General features: G+C 33.3%; 1 protein-coding gene across 1 annotated transcript in view; it reads right to left on the bottom strand.

The window, feature by feature from the left end:
* The window catches only part of LOC109540306 (insulin-like growth factor-binding protein complex acid labile subunit), a 156,593-nt gene extending 134,835 nt beyond the window's left edge, over positions 1-21,758 (bottom strand). Inside the window, exon 1 of the mRNA XM_019908639.2 lies at positions 21,476-21,758. The gene's annotated coding sequence lies outside the window, so the exon portion shown is untranslated. The remainder of the gene's footprint in view (positions 1-21,475) is intronic.
* Positions 21,759-22,139: the final 381 nt, after the last annotated feature.

The following is a 22,139-nucleotide window of genomic DNA, read 5'->3' as shown; positions in this document are numbered from 1 at the left end:
GAATGTGCAATTGAATGCGCCCCTTCCAATCGGCATCGTTCAGCAGCACCACAATGACATTTGTTATTAACACATTATCATAGCACAATATCATAACTTGTTTGTCCTGTACGTTGTAGAAACGCGTTTTACCTCAACAAACACTTTTTCATATATGTAACTATATAAATAATCAAAATCAGCAAACATGTATAAGAGAAGGATGCGTGTGTTTCGCACACTAGCAAAGCTAGTGTGTTGTTCTTATGTTATTTCGCGGTTAATACTCCAAGTTCTTGTTTGTCTAAAACAACTGAAATGTGCTGAAGTTAACTTGTCTACATACAGAAAAGGAAGGCAAAATATTCTCACAAGGTGCTTTTCACTTAGAGGAAAATACCTGTGAATGTTGGTGTATTCAGCTGACTTCTCCTTACCTTGGTCCCTGTAGGGACATAACCTTCGAACAGGAGCTTGGGAAATATACGCTATGCATATGAGCTAAGCTATTTTCTTTTCACTGGAAAATTTTCATGTCGACTATGAAAAGCATTTGTCTCACATTTATCAATATGGAGACTAATTCATGGCGTTGAATGCTTTCAACTTCGAGGAAGCATGTTTATCATCACTAAGAACACCAACTTTTTTCCCAAACTTCCTCCTATCCGTATATCAGAAGATCTGCATATGCCCTGAAAGTTAACTACTTTAAGTTGTAAGATTGGTATTCAAATAAATCGTTCGCAAAGTACTTTCACCTTTCAATTTTGATTAAATAATAATCGTAGCAAACAAATTTCTTCGGCAAACTAGCACGCCTGGGGCAAATGCCACCAGTACATCAGCCATATTAAACTATGCGAAAACGACTTTCGATCCCGAACAATGCAACATTCTATCTACCCCTTGGCTGTCACGTTCTCTCAGATTAACAAGGGTTGCATATTTCTCATTCAGTCAAATTATAGCGATCTGAATGGAAAACAAATGTTATTAACCAAGAATAAATTGGTGTGTTGGCGTTATGCCTTCAGGCTCTTTCATTTTCGTACACTTGGCTAAAGATCAATTTACTGTAACAAGCTTACTTGATAATACGACAAATTGCAAACATTTTACTAAGATGCTTGAATTCTAGAAGTGTAGCCGTCTGTTATTCGTCGTTGTTATTAAAAACACCCACCTATTTTATAGTTAAGGGACTCATGAAACTGCGAGTTTTATTGCGATGATGTAACCAGATAATATCGCTAGCATATGTAAGATAATTGATTTGATGGATTGATTTTTCGTCGACTTTATTTCAATCTTACGACTGATTTCCATTTCCACATGTTTGTGTCAGGAGCCTGACATTGGCTAAAGTATATGGGAATTGTGTTGCACAATATCGGACCTATTCAATCACGACGAAGAAACATATAACTCTAGAAAATATTAATTCATTTACAATTCTATTAAGAAGAGGCAGATACTCGTTAGTCCGCTCTTAGAATGTGATGTGATATAATAAAAGCTTAAGTCTTAAGTTCTTTACTGGACGAAATTCATTATCAATAAATAAGAGATAAAAATATTGCGCAAGTAAAAAAAACCGTACAGTAAATAAATGCAACATGTTTAATCACCTAAACAAATACTGCGCATCAATCACCTACTTTGTCAAACGTAACTGCATTTAGACAGTCTTGATTGTTGACTGAGAGTTGGTAAAACATGTTTTACGTCCATATCTCCGAGCATTCTAAATTAATGCGCTATTTTGTAATGATTAATGGTCTATTGTTAGCTTCGTCTGTATCTGAAGAATTACCTAAGATGATACCAGTTATCTTCCCACCTTATCTGATATAAAGCATCTGACATACATTTCTGAAAATTCAGTTGAACAGCAAACTTTGAACTAATTGCCGTATAAACACTTCAGAGGAATATTTTCAAATACAGAGCACGATATTTGATGTTAAGTCATCTTTTAACTTGTATTGGTTGATTGAAGTTCTGGAAACATCAAAATATGGGTTTGGATAAAATTGTTCCAATTGGCTCGTACAAATCAAACTCTTAGTAATAAGACATACATTTCAAAAAATCTGTTTAATTGTGAAATTTTCTTGTTGGGTTCTTTCCGATACAAGGTTGACATACATCAGAAGTCATTAAAGTCAAGAATAGAAGCCTGAAGATCTAAATCTTTCTGAATAGTCATTGGCAGGACTGCAGTATCTTTGCCATATTCTTACCTGAAAGTAAATTAGCAATAATTCTTAACCTTGGAATCTTTCCAACTAAATTCTTGGACACACTATTCACAAACGGAATTATTAGCCAGATATCATAGCTTTGATCTATTTTTGCTACTTAACAGTTGAGGGAAAAAAATAGAAACGAAGGTCGCAAAAGTTTATATACTGAATAAATAATGAATGATTTGGTAGATGATTATAATGAGGCGATAGCAAATAATACGATAGCAAATAATACGATATTTTTTTATTGAAAAATGTCTTATGAAAATGATGTTTATTTCATTTTTGGGACCACTAATCGAATACATTTATATTTTATGGACTATATACATTTACGGATGAAAACTTTATTAGTCGTAGGAAATTCGGAAAAGTACTGGTGTCAAACAGCTCAAGTTGTTTGGGTATCTTTCTCCTTTGCAATACGATATTGATAAATTGTCAGCAGCTGCAACCAAGGTACACATAAAATGTTATAGACCATTGTTGCTGAATGTACTTGAACATATTCTCGTATGCTGATTAAGTTCAGATTTAGGAAAAATATTGTATTGTTGATTACTAACATTTTCATTGCATTTATTTACTATTACAATTTTGATGTAATTTACACACGCGTTCATCCATTTTACGAAATTTATTTCGACAATTTGGCAAACACCTGCAAGCCTATTATTAAAATTATACTATAAAAAGTTGATATTGTGTCGCTCAAACTTCACAATGTATTCCAGATTTTGTAAATTGCAAACGCGACGATTATTTAATAGTTGTTTACCTAACAAGTGCGAGAAATTTCCTTCCAGTACATTAGGATGAGAAGCGAGGCAAATATAAAATTTGGATTTTCGCATAAGTTGACTTGCAGACGACTGTTGATGATCATGAGTGAATTAATTCGACGTTCATTTTTTTATTCAATCAAAATTTTGCATAGTTTGATTTAAGCTGTGAAGTGTTTTTGGCTTGTCGAGATTCGTACTTGAGTATTCTTTCAGTGATATGCAGTGTGAATAACCAGATTGAAATCGATCACTGGAAGCAAAACTGTATTATGGAAGAAAATTGGATACAAATATTATGGAAGAAAGTTGGAAATTATTTGGGAGCAATACGCGAATATTTTTTTGCATACATAGATTTTATTAAATCTTCTTAGCAACAATTTTGCTTTAAGTTTTGATTCTCTCCTATCAGTACCTACTTTTCATTTGAAGAAAAGTTTGCTCATTCGAAAGTCTAGTACTCTTTAACAAAAGCTACTTTCAAACACATTGCTTCAAGTGTTCAAACGCAAGTTTTTTTGAGAAATATGTCGCTTAAAGTTGAGTGTGAGGTAAAGCACAATGTAAATGACAGTATCTCCTTGTGGTAGGTATGTTTATAGTAAAAAAAATTATCGTTTTTTACTATAAACGATAAGATTTTCTAAAATAATATTTAGCATAATTCAAATTTCAGAGTGAATTTTTTTCTGAATAGAAAACTGAGAAAATCTGTAAGTAATTTTCTGGGGTTATCCACAATTGCATGGGAAGAAATTTTATATTTATTAGTTTTATTTATAAATATTTGATTAAGAATAAAAATTATGTAGAAGTGTTTCAGATTTTTACGAAAAAATCATAATCCGAAGACGCTTTTTTGCTTACATTTCAGTTCCTCAGATCAATACGTAACCATTGTTTGCGCAAAAAAACTTTCACTTGCTTTAAAGCTATGAATGGCTTTATAGCAAAGTGTAAAATATCGTATTTGCTCATGAATTTGCCGGCTGTGGAAATTATTTTTAGGTATCATTAATATTTTCCGATTGCTCCACATAACGTCAACTATATCAACTTGCTCCAAATTCCGTCCAAATCAGTTGGTCCATTTTTAATATATATATTATGTTTACGAACAAGAAATGTTTTTTTCACACTGTGCGTCGTATATCAAAGAAGCTTAAGTCCAGTTTTCTAAAAACTGAAAGTGCCATTGCAAGGAGGTGGCTAAAATCGAACATATTTTTAATGAAAATTAACGGGATTAATCCAGTATCTTATCAGAAAGTTTTATTTTATATTTGGTTCAAAAAATAAAGGATAAATAATTGCCGACCTCTTGTTGACTATTGTCAGCAATCGAGTGCTGTATAAGTACCTACATAATTCCACTTATGAGCACTGGTATATTCGAAAATAGGCTTTATTTAATAAGAAAATCTCTCTGAATTATGAAAAAGTACCACGTAACTAACTAAGTAAGTAACTTTAGTTGAAACCGACATTTTGCCTGCAACAAATTGCACTTTTACGCATGCTACCAAGTCAAGTTATTTAAATAATACCAGACTTAGGAATATGATACGATAACCCGCACATCTTATTTCCAGGATATCTCAAAATTACGTCTCCAACTAGCAATAAAAAAATCGAGCGGTTTGAGATGGGAAAACTGATGTAGCCAAGGCAATAACACTTTAGTACCATATTAATATACTGGTTTAACGCGAACTTCTTCAACCCGTATGATAACCGGCTAATTTGTAGCTGTTTTACGTGGAATGTGGTTGGCGTGGCAATTTACAGTATTACTTCCTGCAAGTATGAATATGGTATCCATATTTCCATCTTTTTATTGATATTATTGCAAAATTAACTCGATATTGCACAAATATCGCAGTGCATCAAGTCAACACAATCCCTGCAATTTTCAATAAACCGTCTGTAATTCCATAGCAAGGCTTAGAAAATGAAACTGTTATTCCTCGACAGTTAGTACATCTGTGGTTAGTGCCTCTAAAGTGAAAATTGTAAAATAACGAAATAACAAAATGAGCCAATCATTTTAATTACATTTACATTATGAGCGAAATTCAAGGATGACTGGAAATATCGACTAACAAAAAATCATAATCAGTGATTTATAAGGACTGGGACATATAAAAACTGAATAATATTGACAAATTAGAATGATTGACTGACTAACTGGCCTTACTTTCCACATTTTTCCGCAGGTTATTATTGAAAAACGAGAAAGGCACATTGATTCTCAGTAGAACAACGCTATTAAATTCTAGATATTTTAATATCAGTTATGAGATGTATCATGTTACTTAATCAATCAATCAGCGAAGGTCCTAAGTTTACTCGTCCAAATGCCAAATTACGCATTTTCTTGATTCAGTTCAAACATCTTCCATTTTAAAAAGAAACTGTTTGAAATCAACTAACTTCTCTGAAGTTTCTCAACAATGAGGAAATCGTAATGTGAAATCAGTGAATATCAACGAAAAGCTCAACAAAGAATCAAGAGGAGCGAATGGGAACACTAAGATACGGGACTTATCTTTGGCTGTCGTTTCTTTTCCTGATTTTCCTTTTATTCTCCGCCCAAAAATTCAAATAATGAATTTTTCAACTAACATAAAACGTAAAACTAGGATCTGTTTTGGGGGAAAATTCCTATCCGGCAGCCACATCAGAACATTCAAACTAGATATTAACCAGCCTGGAACATCCCCAAGCCCTACTTATAGTTTTTTACGAGACCCTTTAACACCTTTGCCGCACCCCGAAGTGCTATCTCCGTCGACAACCCTTGCGTTAGTTATATCGCTTAAGTTGATGAAGGATGAAGCGCATCAGGCAAAATGTTTAATATGGGACTTAAGTAATTTATTTCCTAATTAGGGACTTACCAACGTCTTTATCCCGACGCGGGACGTGAATTTCAGTCAGTATTTCGTGTTTGTAGCATAGTCGTCGATGGTTAGAAGCCATACTTGATAAATTAAAAGGGCGATAATCTATGAAGACGGCGGATTAGTTAGAGAAGTGTTGAGTAATGTTTCTTCTCAACAGTTTTTGCGTTCTTAAAAAACATTTAAAATATATTCGCTCTATGCCCGATTTCTATCAAAAAGAATATACATTACTGAACGGAGTACCCGTGAAGAAAGGCGCATATGTTTTCTTTCCTTGCTATTACTAATCGCGTGCGACTTTTTTTATTTAGCCCGACTAAGACTTTATTATTATTTATTAATTACAATAATATCAAGAACAGTTCAGTTCATTTGCAAAATAATTGGGTCAATTGTACTTTCAAATATTTATTGGTAATATTTCATTAACATCTTTTAGGCACTAGCTCTATTCTCTAAGTACAACTTGGCGAATTTTCTTCAAAAAATATAGATTGCAGATACATATCCGCCTTTAGCTTTGGTTGTTCTTTCATATATTTTCAAGGGATTTTAATGAATATGCATTTTCTCCGAGTTTATTTCAATACTCATTTTAAGTCCATTTCGACAAGAAACACAAGCGTTCATTTATTCTCGATTTTCAAAATCCATTAGGAAATTTTTGAAATTACGTTCAGTTTTACGACAAAAATTGGTAACAAGGACATTTTTAATTGATTCGATGGTCTGAGGAAGCAACAGATGGAGATTAATTATGAATTGACTATTTACCGACGAGAAGCAAACAAACATATAAATTTCTCATTATTACAAAAATTAGGGATTTATATTCACTACGTTAAATTAAAGATATGCTTTCAAACTTTCAAATTAGTTCGCAATTAAGCGTTGAATATTAGTGATACAAAGAATTGTTCGACGCTCCCGAAGGCGGAATTTGAATATTAAGCAAAAAATTGGAACAATAAATAAACTCTGAAGAGACTGAATATGGTCAAGCTAAACAAAATTAAATGAAGAGCCGCAGAACTTATTGAATAATGCATATATGAACCTCATATCTTAGAAACTGATTTCGAACGAGTAAAACACCAGGAAATTTTATATCCGAGAAAATTCACTTTAAGAATGCTTTGATGCTCAAGATTTGTCGTCCTGTGATGGACTTGTGTTCAACTTAATTCGAAATAAAGTAAATACGTGTAGCTATGGGTATTTTAATAATGAGTGATTCAATTAGGATAACGAAATAAAATATTTAAGAGTAATGTTTGATATAATCTGGTTTTCTATCCCACGCACACGGTAAAAGCTTTAAAGAAGTAAATTGAATTGAGATCGTTCAAAAATACCGTTGTTAACAAGACTGGTTGAAGATAAAATATTAATGTAAACAACACAGAAAAGATCGTCAGATTTTGAAAACTATGTATAGTATTATCGAACGTAAGCATATCATAAAACAAAAATTTGTGTTCATGTATATTTCAAGGTAGATACAAAATTAATTTTTCGTGCACTGGTAAGAAACATTTTATTTATTCTCAAAAGTTTATGATCAAATTTTGTTGAATTTATTTATGAATGCCCATTTCTCGTTAACGTAAACATTTAAAAATATGCTATAAACGCTTTAAAATTCACACAAATAGATTGGCACAATTTGAACATGATTTGGACAATGGGATTGCAACTCCTTTGATCCCAACAGTTTAGAGCACATATAGTACAATTTTCGGAACAAGCAGTAATACATCCGTAACAAATAACTATAGTTTATAATTTTCATCGCACAAACAGTCTGGCACTAAAGGCAAGTATGTAGAACCAATCGTAACTACATCATGATTGGTTTTATGTTATGTTATTGGAGAATGCAGTTTAGTTTATATTTTCGTCGATAATAACTCCTTTCAGTTGATCTATAATTTCCCCAATGTTTGTTCTGTCCTTATCCGGTTTAAAACTTCAAAGCTCTGAGTTTCGAAATTAAACAGCATTTCTCTAGCAGCTAGCTAATGTTGGGATTGATGAGCGTTGCAATGCATATTGATTGATACAAATTGGTAATGTTTTCAAAAATAGGCTCTAAAATTTACAGTTTTGCTTGATCATATTATTACTATTATACTTCTGTATTTTCACTTAACGCAAGGGCATTGGATAATATCCATGCTGTGTCAGCAACTCAAAATATTAAAATCCACTTTTACAGCAATTAAATAATTCAGGTGCCAATAATCCTGATCTGCTGCTCATTATTAATCCCACAACTTCTAGTTACGCCTAAGCCGAGACACAAAGATGTCTATTTTATGTAAAAAACCTCATACATGTAGGCAAACTTTGGTAACTATGGGTCAGTTACTGTTAATGCCATCATTTCTTGTTCTACGATCTGAGTAAAATAACTACGCCCAAGTTTGGGAAGTAAGTGAAACAAATCCGAGTAAAACAATTCCCCTAACCCTGTTTCTAAATAGTTTCCTTAAACTTTTCCCTTTTCCGGTTGTTTAAAAATGAAACATTATTATCCAGAGGGAATCTTTAGAAAATAAAAAGTATTACATCCAACCGTTTATTCTCGTCGCTGTTTTTTTTACCAAGTATCTCTTTGAATATTCTTTCAAAGCCATTGTTCTGTTTGGCTCGCGGAAGTTTTAGTTCTTTTCTATTATGAAGCCCGTTGTATCTGGAACTGCAAAATTACACAAAACAATGCAAAATGGATTTCGCGAATCGAGAAAGGTAAAATAAGTTGGCTTAAAATCCTGCTTCCCTTATATGAAATAACCGCGCCCAATAGGATACAGTTCTTGACAGGTCTTCCATTCATAATGTGATGCCTAAGTCAAGGCGTCAAAAGGGTATAAAGCTTATTAGGCATATAATTCGCTTAACAAGACAGAGGATCGTTTTATTAAATTAGTAATTTATATTCCGTTTGACATGGCTCGTTTCGAACACATTTATTTAATCAATAAATCTGAGCTAGCTTAACAGGAATTATGCTTTGAGTTTGTATTTAAACCTCGAGTCAGTGAAGTGGCTGCGGGCTCTTTCTTCTGCTGGTACGCTGAGCTATATTTAAGAAAATTGCATAGATCGCCATTACAATAAATCTGTTTCAGTCGAACGAATTTGATAAAGAGTTTGATAACTAAAAAGTATTTGCAATGTGCTTGAAAGATAATTTGCAATATCTTTGAAAGCGAAAACACGAAAATGTCTGCCAAAGTCGTCAAACAAAATTGAACACCTAAACTAAAATTTAAAAAATCTGTACTAGGAAGGTCTTTCAAATGCCTTAAGCAGCTCGGTAGAAGTTCAGCGAAGAAGTAAATGTCCTTGTAATAGAAAATTAGCTTCTTTTTGAACCTGCTCTTCAGCCTTAAAATATTCCAGGCAACAGCGATTGTTAAATAAATATTTTGTGAAAGCGAATGAAAATGCATATAATAAATTCGCATATTTCTAGTTTAATGGAAATACGGTTAAACCAGAAATATTTAAAATCAAGCAATTTTAGCTTTTTATGATACATTTATATCAACTTTTCCCAGGTTTGCGAAATATTATTGCTATCAATGCACTCCAAAGGACAAAACCGACAAATATGGAAAATTCATTGTAAATTTGTTGAATATATGAATTAATATTTTGCCCTGCCTATTTAGTAACTGCCTATCAGTTTTACATTGATGAACATAACACAACATAACGCAAAAATAAAATATTGAACATTACCATCACCGCGGTTTATTTATTCATAAATCTGACAATAAAATAGCCGTTTGATTACGATAGGTCTACAGTAATGTTAGTTTCAAACCGGTTCGGCAGCCAAGTTAAGAAAAAATATTTAAATTACGTTTTAATGAAATGAGCAATAATTTTTAATGTCCCAATATTATGGTAATTTCAGTACAGGCCAAGAATTTCGTAATGCCGGGGAACGTTTATTAACAATGTTTAATAATAATTGAACGAAAGCAGCATGCGATTTTAGAGTCACATAATAAAATACCAACATTCATGAATATCGCTATAGGATAACGAGCAAACTATAAAACTTTCATAAATATAGTTCTAGATTCATCAAACTTTATTATTTGGCTATTATTAGTATTTTTATTGGAGCAATACTTAATATCAACGGACGTTTTGAATATCCATAATCAACAATGAAAGGCTTTCGGCAAGAGGAGCTTTTGAAATAGGCAAGTGCATATTTCCAAATGCGCTAACGTCAGGCACCCCTAGGACCGGTTTCGAGCCTATTAGCTCTCATCAGCTGGGTTCAGCCTGAAATTAGCGAAGTCAATCTTCCAGAACTTTCCACGTCGATGTGAATACATTGGCATTATAAAGTGCAGGTTTCGGAATCGCTAATTTCAGGCTGAACCCAGCTGATGAGAGCTAATAGGCTAAAAACCGAACCTGGGGGTGCCTGAGGTTAGCGCATTTTAAAATCTGCACTTGCCTATTTCATCCATAATTAAGTTAGTTTTCCCATCCTCGCAAAGAATAATATAAGTTTCTTAGCACTTTTAGAGACAGTTTTACTATTATTCTAATTAGATCGCAATATTGTGAAAAAAATTCTAGAGCCAATTATAAATACGTAATTGAGGTACTAAAATAGTGCAGAGGTTTTCTTTTGAAATACATGCAATATTAAAATGTTTCTAGAATCTACTGGCAAAATCTCATAAGTCTTATAAGTACAATTTTCTTAATGTGAAACTGCTTAAATGTTCAAAAATATCTAAAGTAGTTTATCATGTCGCTATATTGTTCTTCCTAAATTTATAAGTGTGCTTTCCCAACACAAACACAAATTTGCTGAATAGAACCGACAAAGTTCATAGATTGTCTAGACGATAGTTTTCAAAAGATTATTCAAAGAGACAAAAGATAATGGAAGCTTGGAAAAGTTTGCCTAAGGAAAAGCGAAATAAAAGTAAATAAGACTGCGTTTCTGCTCAGCGATGTATCACTAGGTAATGTTTCATGTTTAACTTTATCAAGTGAACACTTTTGAATAGTAGATGCGAGTTGAATTAAATATATTTACTAAGAATATAAAAACTAATTTTTCTTCTGTTCAGATTATCGGCAGATGAGCTGCTTAATTTTTGGCCGATTCAACACATACACGTAAGTATTACAATACTCACATTGTATTAAATCAATTGGAAACTAACTTTTCCCAATGTTTCATCAAAATTTCATCAAACTGCCGTAACAAATTTATAATTAGATTCCACAAATCGCTGAATGTAACCCGGACACGTATTAAACGGCCAAAATTTGACAGAGTATGCAAACTTTTAATACAGGACCAAACTAGAGAGCACCAAAGGTCGTAACTTTTTCCATTTATAAGCTAACCCTGAAAAATCAATGATCGTTTTATGTGTTGCTTATAATATCACACTGAAGCGATCGAGACAAGTACCAATCAAGCATTTTTGAAAAAATTACTTATTTGGATGGGGATAGTGTTATCTCTATATTTATTGAATGAACACTGCTTGATTTTTTTGAACACTTGAAAGTTTTGCTTATGAATGTACAAATAGAACTTAAAAGTTAACTTAACCTTAACTCTTTTTGTCTCAAAAATTGATGGGTACTCTATTTTATTTAAACCTAAAGGAATATTTACTTGTCGATCTCGAAGGTCTAGTTTCCATTCTACTATGAAAACATAACAGTTCTACTGTTTTAAGATGCTTAACGCCGCGTACAGATGAACCAACCGAAGATACCGTAAAATGTTACAGCGTACAGCATGCAGCGAGCCATCGGTTGTGGCCAAAATTACTACACATCAAAGAGAGTTAGAAGAAATTTGGACAGAAAAATATGCTCTAAACTTGGTTAAGAGGTTCCAAACTGAACTTCGAACCTGTGACCTGTGTACGTATCCCTTATTGTGCCAAAGCTAACCCAACATGATTTTGGTTACACTGTTGGATTACAGTCGCTTTAGAAGTTTACATTTGTTCGAGTTTTTGAACATGACTTTAAAAGTAATCAGTTTTGTTTGTGCAATTGTAATTGTGTATTTGTCTGGGTTTGTGTATGTCTGGACAATCCTAACATTTTTACATTATTAACAATAGTAAAAAATACTCCTTCAGAATTTTTATACAAGCAGTTTAAACATGATGTCTTTTATTTTAGACTTCTTATTCTAAGGTTCTGCTTAATCTACATATTCCAATTAGTTTATAAATGTAATTTATCACTTTATCTTAGCCAATAAAAATGCATGGGCGGACAATCAAGGCAAAAGCTGTTTGTGAATTATTCAATAATAATAAGTGGGGTTAAGATGGATTTAAAACACAAAGCTGCAAAAATCGCGTATTGTTTGAGTTTGCAATGAGCAATAATAATGTTTTCCCCATTAACTGCATTCGAGGACTTGTAAAACTTTAATAAATTGTTTCTATCTGACCGAGTTTCGCTTATGGTTAAGCAAATATGTACGATTAATTGCGAACTTCCTATCTAAACATATTGAATGTAATTGCAAACTGCAATTGCTGGCTGGATATTATAATTCGCTCCAAGTCCGATTTCAATTCCCGGATGTGTTGAATATCTCACCTGCAGGCTCAAACACTCAAATAACTCCCAAACAAGTCGAAGTCTACCAAGTTTCGGACATTCCATTTAAGTATGAAGCAAGCGACGCGTCAGAATCAACACTTCCTTTATTTATGTGATTTCGGATGGTGAAAAGTGAGCCGAGTTTGATGAAATTCCCGTTGCCAAACTCCGCGCAAACTTGTTAGAAACTTAGATTAGTTTTATCACGCGACTGCAGAGACTTACCGAGAGTGTGATTCCCGATTATTTCAATTCCGTTTCTGATCGATTGCATACTTATAATCAATGCAGCAGATTGTTCGAATTGTTCCTGGAGGAATGTCTCTTAAGAGATGCATGAATCCTAAATGAAAAGATTGATTACTTTTCTTAGATTCATGTTTCCTATTGAGAGTGCATTTGATTAAATATTCTAGTTCTTTGAATAAAGGGAAAATAAAGACAGAAAAGTTAGTAGTAACTACAATCGAAATGCACAAGTGATTATTTCGAGGGAATTTGAAGTGTTGTGCCGAGGGCAAATGAATATATGTAAAATTTCCACAATTTAAATTCAATCTATGTGTATAAAAATATTCCACAATATATGGGGTGTTCTACCTTGAAAGTTTATGTCGATCTAGATCGAATTAACGCAAGCAGTGTTACAATTTTCCGAATATTTGCTGTCATGATGCATTTTCTGTTTGCCAGCAAAGACACTATAAGAACGTGCACGCCAATTTAAACATATCTAATCTTCAGCTATTAATAATACTTAGGAGTTCAGTAATGCATCAACTTCAAATAACAGAAAAATATCGATTGTCCTTTTCAGGAGGAACCTATGTGATGACATCTTGTCTCCTAATGTGCCTTTTTAAAATAAAGAACGCAAACTTTATTTCGCACTTTTTATTCCCGAACACTATTTTCAAGTTAGTACTAAAGACAATTTACCACGTGGAAGCACTCTTCAATGGGTTTTCCATGCTTATAAAGCTTCCAGTTCATGTAAAAATAATTCCGTTTCATTCCTAGAAATATTTTCAAATTATAATACTGCACTTTATGCTGTTAGATGCCTTCATAACAACAATTGGTTGTTGCCATTCATGGGCATCTCGAAACCTAATAGGGCATCAGCTGCTTCTAAGCATTTTCCATCTTATCAAAATGTAATGTTTTTTCTATTGCCTATTGTACATTCAATTATTTTGTTATTTCTGATTGATCATTTTTGAAATGAATGTTTGCACAATAGCTACGAGAACAAAAATTTTCAATTTTCAAAATTCAAAATTTTCAAAATTTTACTGACTGCTGGAAATGCCACAGAAACATAACAGAATCTGTAAGAACTCATGCCAACAAAGGGCGACAGACACTGAATATTGGCTCTAGGAAGATAGTGGACGACAATAGATGTTCGCGTTTCAGACAGAGAGGAACAAGTATTGGAGAAAACTGCAGCAAAGCCTTCCAGGGCAACGCAGAGTATTGCACAACTGACACTTTCCCAAGCACCAAACAAATAACGAGGAAGGGATAGATTCCTACCACGTATGTAAGATACACATAGCACAAGGACACATTAAACCAATGGTTTACTGAACACCGGTACAAATTGCGCAGGAGTTAATTATCACAATACGAGAAGCTGCTCGAGAAGAGTGCATAATAAGGAGTTAAATACAAGGACAATGTTGCCATTTCGAAAAAGTACGTTCCCACATTCAGCAAATCCTGTTTGCTTTGCTTGCTGTTGAGTTTTTAATAATTACGATGTAACAGGTATTTACGTAATGTTAATTAGGCGGATTACCGTGAAAAACATTGTTGCCGTCTTTCTGATATAGTTTTTTGCAAATTTCCCAGTTTTAATAACAATTATTTTTTTTACTATTTTTTCTGTACTCCTAAAACACCCCCAGAGGAATGACACCAATTTTGAATCACCCTCTAGACGTTTTCTCAAGTTGGTCATGTTTCATCAACTAAATGAAGATTCCAGAACCACACAAAACCCAACACACAAAATCATACTTCAGTGATTTTTTTAACTAGGCTTTTCAGTTCTATAGAATATTAATGACAAATAAGATTTCCTACTTAAGGCAAACTCTACGGCTACTTTGAGAGAGTGTGAAACGTATTTCGTCAGTCATAAAAAACACTACGTGACATTTTAACATTTTTAGAGCTGAAATGCAAACAAAAAAATGTAATGGGAAAAAACTGAGTGGGTTAAAAAGGGATATACGTATACATGTTACAGGCATAGGCAGGGGGGTCCATTAAACAGAAACTGGACGCAGGGTGACCAGGTGTGGCGATTTATCGTGAAATTGGCGATTTTTTGCTTATGTTGGCGACAATTTTGTAGTCGTTGGCGACAATTTCCCATTAATATATTTTAGACACACAAGTAAACATATATAATTTAAATTTAACTTGTTAGAAAAAGTAAAGTTCTGGCTTAATTTAAACCGTTCCACTTTGTTTTTATTGGTTTACCCCGTTTGAATTTGTTTGGCGCCAAAATCGGAGATTTTCAAGTCTACATTTGGCGTCTGGTCTTTCTCAGACTGGACGAGGCCAGTTTTTGAATAATCGTCGGTACAGTCGGTTGCAAGTTGCCAATAAAAGTTATTTTGTGTGAACACATTCCGTTTATTTATTTATTGTTTATATACATATACGAAAATAATATTTAATCTTTGGTTAAATACTGAAATATATTTCTTATCTTAATACAATATTTATTACTCAAAGAACCAAAAAAGACATCGCGGCTCCGTCTAATTATTTAATATAATCGGCAACAAAACCATTTCCGTAATGGATTTGACATTCAAACGAACAGCAACCACTTAAGAATTTCAACTTGATTATCTTAATCAAAATCTTACTTTGATGATCATCCGAAGCAAACTTACTGGCTAATTTGATTATTCAAGTAACGCCTTCTGGCTTTGAACAGATATTTTTTTGGAACTTTGCCAACAGATTAAATTCTTACCGTAACTGCTTCCATGGTTTTAAAAGCATGTCGATAGACTGTAAAATATAATTAGGGCCAATGCATATTGAATCATACAAAATTTTCAAACTTTTGTAATAAAAATGGATCAAGTATGTACGTATATTCTATCACCTTACTTTACAAAATTTAGAAAATATACGTATCAATAATTAAACCAATTGATCAGCTAAAAGTAATATCTGTAGTGTCTCGTTGAGGGAAATAAATTTATTGCGATATGTTTAATTGCAAATTGGCTTTGATTTCAATATGTAATGTTTGCATCCGAGGATGATTTCCCGATAAATTATGGCTTGGATTGATATTCATGTGGCTGCAAAATAATTAATGGTGATAACTGCCACATATGATGCATCCACCTCCATCATCTCCTAACATCAGCAGCAGCTCAAAGTGCTTGGATATGGGATTACTAGGAAGTTATTTTTTTAGATTGAATCGGTTAGGTGGAAACGAGAAAAGAGTATGTTACATTTTCAAAATTTATAAAATCACAAGCTTTTAAAACTTTGGTTACACAATGAGCGACTACATTGATTTGAAGAATAATGCTGGTCCATCTAGTCATTCAAACGATTTCTAAGTTGATGAACCATTTCATGCTTTTCACATTTTCAACTAGGAAAAGTACGCATTTTTTCTGTTATGGGGAAAAATGGCCTGCATATAAAAACGTATACTTGGTATACGCAATTTTTACTGTATTTTGACTAACTGTACTTACACACCTGTAGGAAAATTTCCATTGGTAAACATGCTTTTTAAAACATGTATGAATACTTTATATATATATATATTTTGATACAATTACAGGAGAGTAGCACATAACAGTTTATTAGTGAATTTTTCGGTCCACACGATCCTTCACCTAATATGGCAATGTACTGAATGGCAGTACCCCTCAGAGTGCTATAATAGCGCGCCTAACGCATGCAATAAACATGTGAACGACACACATTTGGAAAAAAACATACTTGTTTATAAACTATAGACGGGCGATTATATCGATAATTGAAATACAAATACAATTTCCAAACTGAACTATTTCGAATCCTTATGAGTCGTTTTATGGCCTGGTGAAAATCAATCAATTCGCTTGCTCTAGGTAGGTAGATAGTGAGACGCCATAGCTTCGCGTTATCATTAGAAACTGGTACTATCATAAACTAGTATTTAGGTTAATTGGTTCAAACGATTTCACTATCACAACTAGTTCTGCACTAGTCGCACTTTAGCAAATATTTCACTTCGGCTTGAAATAATTCTGAACCCTTACAAGGGTGACATGAGGATTTATGTAAGCAGCTTACGATTTTTAATTGCTTTCTACGCGAATGTTTCTGCTAGCTTGACAAACCTAGCTCATACACGAAGTGCAATTTGCAGTAATTCCGTTAGTGGTATAAAAACTGTAAATAACGACAAAGAACAAACTTTCGTAGATCGCATTCATTAACAGACCATTAACAGCTCTTTGCATAATGAACTGTTTCATTTTAATATTGTTAATAATTCTCGGATTCCGTCGACCTGAAATTCTACAAATTAAATAGGACTGAGGAGGTTGTTGGGCTTTTCCAAGAGCAAAAAATAATTTCTCCTCGACGTTTCTCAAGCACGAACGTTCTGCTTCTTCAGAGTTGTTTGCTTTTCAAACATTACACTGGACTGATCCGTTAAGGTTTTAAGCGTTAACACCTCTGAAGATCAAACCATTCGTGGCTCTTGTGAAATGTTTGGGAGGCATGCTTTTCCACGACTGCCTAAAAACTTGCCGGTTACAAGACTAAATCTTTTGATAAATTGAAGAACATTTTGTTGTACCATGCACCCAACATAAAATCAAACTTTAATCAGCTACATTAATACAATTCGATAAGTTATTGCAATTAAACAGCTAAATTAAAATGTAACTATGGATAGAGACTTTGCTATTAGCAAACATCATATTACTTTGGCTCAATTAAATCGGCGGTTTAAAATGATAATGCCAGCCAAACTAGTAATTTAATGATCACTGAAAGATAATTTATGAACCCAACTGATTATGGTTTCATACCAGAAATATTGTGTTATTCTTGGAATATTGCCAAATATATTCGGTTTTGTCGGCCTTTTTGATTTAGTGAAAAACACAACATCGGTCACACTTAGAAGAATATCACAGAAACGAATGCTGATAACCTTTAGCTTCTGAAAATTTTATGATTTGATTGAAATATTTTATACAGATAATTTTTCCCAATTAATTGAATGAGCATATGGAAAACAACAGAGATAATAATCTTTTGTATTTGATCAGGAGGAGATAAAATGCATATTTCTCAGCTGACTAAATTAGTAAATTAATTGTGTTTCGTTTTGTGTTACGATCTACAAGTTTTGATTATTGTGAACTCACCTCGTTGCTATATCTTGAGATACTTAAGTGCTGTAAGGTCAAGTTTTGGAAAACATTTTTTATTTAAACTGCAAAATAATACAATTGCATTTCCCATTGTTTTGTCACATACATTTGCTACTCATCAACAAAGGTCTGATAAATGACTCTTGATGTTAAATAAATCTTGTTTAGCACTGCGCTGTTTATGATCGATGAAATACATAAGTTAGATAAAATGTAAGTGTTTTTTGAGATGAAAATAAATGGGGAACTATCAGCTTTGCGGAATTAACTTGAGCAACCATAAGGAATGAGACAAAACTTCTACTGACGTACATAAAAAATGTTAATGATCTTAAACAAAAGGCGAGTAGGCATCAACGGCGACAAGTTCCTTTATTAGTTTCAAGGTGATGTTAGACAACTATAGACATGGCATACAGGAAAACAACACCAAAGTTCAAGTTCCATATTGCTTGGAATTAATTACGGGACAGGTTCTGGTGACCTCTCTATAGTTACGTCAATTCGTTAATGATTATGAGACAATATAAATTGGATGCTATGAATAAAAGCCATAAAAAATATAAATGTATCTCAAGCAATCTTGTGTATGTCAGCTTGAATATAAAGTATAAATTGATGTTGGTGCTTAAAAACTTTCCTCGATAGTTATCTGATGGCATAATTAAATAATGTTGGTTCTAACAAGTTTTACATTGTATCCTGTTCAGCAACAGGAAATTAAAATTGGTCAGTTAATTTAGGTGGCTCTATTATTTTAGGGTTATAAAAATTTCATAACGGCTCTAAAATTTCTTGATTTAAACCTCTGTCGATTTTTCGATGCGATCCGAAGCCACCAGGTATAAATTTCCTGATTCCTTTTAGTTAAAAATAAAATTAAAGCTTAACAGGGTATAGTTTAATCTCGTTTATTTTTTGCTTCATTAAAACATTTTTTGTACCATAATACTTTCTATTAGTAGAATAACATCCTAGTTTTCAACAATTTGCATTTGTTTCCGGAGATTCTGAATAACATGGAACTAATAAGTTTTCTTTGAGTTAAATACTTTTTAGATAACAATGACGTGATAAATTTGCTTAAATTCTCAAACTTCCATATAATGTAAAGACTAACGTCTATATCATAAATTAATTCAGCAAGTACCAATGTTCAAATCTTTATTAGGGCTGACATTTTTTGTTCTTATACCATTGGGACAATGGTGCTTTGAATCCTATCGAATGGAGCAACTATTAAACTTTTGTTCTACCAATTGACTTTTATCATTACGTACTAGCAGCCGGGAAATTATTGGCGTTTTACTAGTTTTAAACATTTCTGCTGTCAAAATATCAATTGAACCTGTCTAATTAGATATACCCGAATTTTATTTGATCACGTTTACTGTGATTACCTAAATATCACCCTCAGCCTCAAAAAGTGAACTGATCGGATTAATTTTGCATATTTTTACATATTTCAGGAAAGGAAAGATGAAAGACGCGAACTGTAGCTCTAATTTATTCACGTTTTTTTTTAGTTTTTTAATCAAACTATATGTAAAATACAAAATCTGTAGACTGTAGCAAAGGATAACAGTGAGTAAACACTTTATGACGCATTTCATAAACAGCTAAGCATCTTTTCGGTTTAAGACGCAGTGTTCTGTTTTGCTTCAATATGTTTTGAGATGTTTCAATCTGGAGTTTAAAAAGATTTGACTGAAGTAGAAGAAAATACGAGAGCGCCAAATGTCCCCCTTAATTCAAATGCTGCAAGCTGCAAACTTGGAAGTCAGCAATGGCTGAAGATCTATGTAGTTCTGAATATTTTTTATTCTCCGATTTTGCTACGTAATCTGTTTATTTGAGATCGAGTTCGTTGTGTTCATAGTGTCATTGAGTAATATAACACAACCACGATATCATGTATGCACGATCAACAAAGAGCCCCATATTCATATTACTTAAATGAGTTACAATGGCGCAAATTCATCAATGAATGGAAATAGAATTACGTTCTGGATTTAGAGTTGCTTAAGGGTTGAAATATTTTCTAACTGGAGAAAAGCAGTTAAGGAATGTATGAATTGGTAATAAGCTTCATCAGTTCTCCTTTACTCTAGCTGTCAATACACTGTATAATAAAAGCAGCCGATGTGCCGAAGAAAAGCTATTAGTGTTCGCCTGCAAATAATTTTATTTGCGAAAAGGGGTAGAACAGCAACTAGGTGGAGTGACGAGGATTATTTGAAATAAAGTTAGCTTTTGCTGAAAACTAATCAAAACTTTCTCTCTTCTTGTGCCTACGAATATAATTACTGAAAAGTGCCGATTAGTAAAAGTCCTTAAAATGGCCTGCTAGAAAAAGCAATATTGGAGAAAATTTGCACCGTACACGAAAAAATGAAGATAAAGGTTAAGCTGATAAGAACTTATCCTGTCAAGCTGTCATCCTAAATCAAGTCGTTATATCTAAGAGAAAATGGATTTGATTTGCACAATCATTCGGGTTTAAATTATAGAATTGCCAAAAATCTTAATGAGCTTTATAAAGTATGAAGCTACGTTATACAAACTAGTAACACGTTCATATTGCGACGCTAATTGTTTGCAGACAGGGTACATGGCAAAATACCATTTCGCACAAAATTAATTGGATTCTAGGTGCTATTACCCAAGCAGACATTTCTTTGGACAGTGCAAACAATAGTGAAATAGGTCAAGAATATTAGGTTTCAAGACTAAGTTAATTTCCTTTCAATTTATTTTCATTGACTTTGTCATCGCTTCCTCTCTATTAAATAAGAGTAAGTATTGTCACGCCCAATCATCTAAACATTTGCCCCAGGCGTTCAAAGATAAATTTCACTCGTAATTTTTCTTAGACATAACCGACATTTTCACAATTTTATTCAAAATACCCAAAAAACCTGGAATGGAAATTATCCAAACTGATTTATTTTTGATCTAGAGAATGCATAATTACGTAATCACATAATCTGTTTTATATGCATGAAGGCCGTTTAGCTAAAGCGTTAACAATAACATTTAAATCTAGCCGATGCCTGTAACAGAGACTATATTTCAACATTCGACATTCGAATCACAGAATATCGAGTTCATTTTCTATTTGCAGTTGGTCCAATTGGTATGCAATTTGATGTCTGCTCATGCGATAGAATTAATAGAATAGGAATAGACAATTAATACCTTACTGCTTCTCAAAAAACTGGTTTGAATCAAATACATCTAATGGTGACCTGATCTGAAATAAAAATAACCAAAACTGACAACACTTGTTAAATTTCGAAATTTTATTAAATTTGGAAATAGTTCTCATATATGTATTATATATAAATGGTATGCTTCAAAGTCCGTCAATTGTGCAAAAGCAAATTTCATATGCTCGACTTCGCTGTGCTAGAGATCTAGATATGCATGTGGAGTTGGCGTCCTCCTATCATCTAAAAGCATTCCAGAAGCCCTTAAATGCTAAGAGAACTCACCATTAGCGAGTCCAAACCATCAAGCAAACATTCGTAAGGAACGTTAATCCAGACCAGAAACCAACAAACAAAAATCCAAAATCACCATAAACAAGAAAATCATTTGTCACTAGAAATTATCGGGCATGTTCATATTTTGTCTTAAGTTTTACGTCGAATACGGTCACAATCAGCCGTGAATTAATCGAGTTCTCGAGCTTCTGCAACTTAACGTGCACTAAGCAATTGCTCGTATCACACTGAACGGAACGAAATACCGAGGAGGCGAGTGAAACTTCCAATGTTTCCATACCAAACACCTCTCTCTCGAGTCGCGGCCTGCGTTGAAAACAGTTGAATGCGTGCATGGTGGCGCCATCGAAATGAGGCGCGACGGAAACTTAAAGTAGGCCATGTCGAAGTTTAAGAGATGTTCCAAGTGTTTAAAAGCATCCAAAAGTGATGTAAAAGTGAATGATTAGTGTAATTCAAATGGTCTTTAAATTATTTTAAGCTACCCGTTCAAAAATACATGATTAAGAAAAGTGACAAATAGAGTGGTAGTCTGTTCTAGATGAATTATAACCCACAAGTCTCTGCAAGACAATATTAATTGCACTTCATGACATAGTGGAAAGTTGGCGGCCTCCCAAGGGTACGATTTGTTGTCAAAATAATGATATTA

The sequence above is a fragment of the Dendroctonus ponderosae genome, unplaced genomic scaffold (genome assembly GCF_020466585.1).
Source record: "Dendroctonus ponderosae isolate FM_Combo_2020 unplaced genomic scaffold, Dpon_F_20191213v2 Dpon_F_20191213_3, whole genome shotgun sequence".
In the NCBI taxonomy this organism is placed as follows: domain Eukaryota; kingdom Metazoa; phylum Arthropoda; class Insecta; order Coleoptera; family Curculionidae; genus Dendroctonus; species Dendroctonus ponderosae.
Note: the sequence above shows the minus strand (reverse complement) of the source record. Positions and strands in the feature narration are given on the sequence as shown.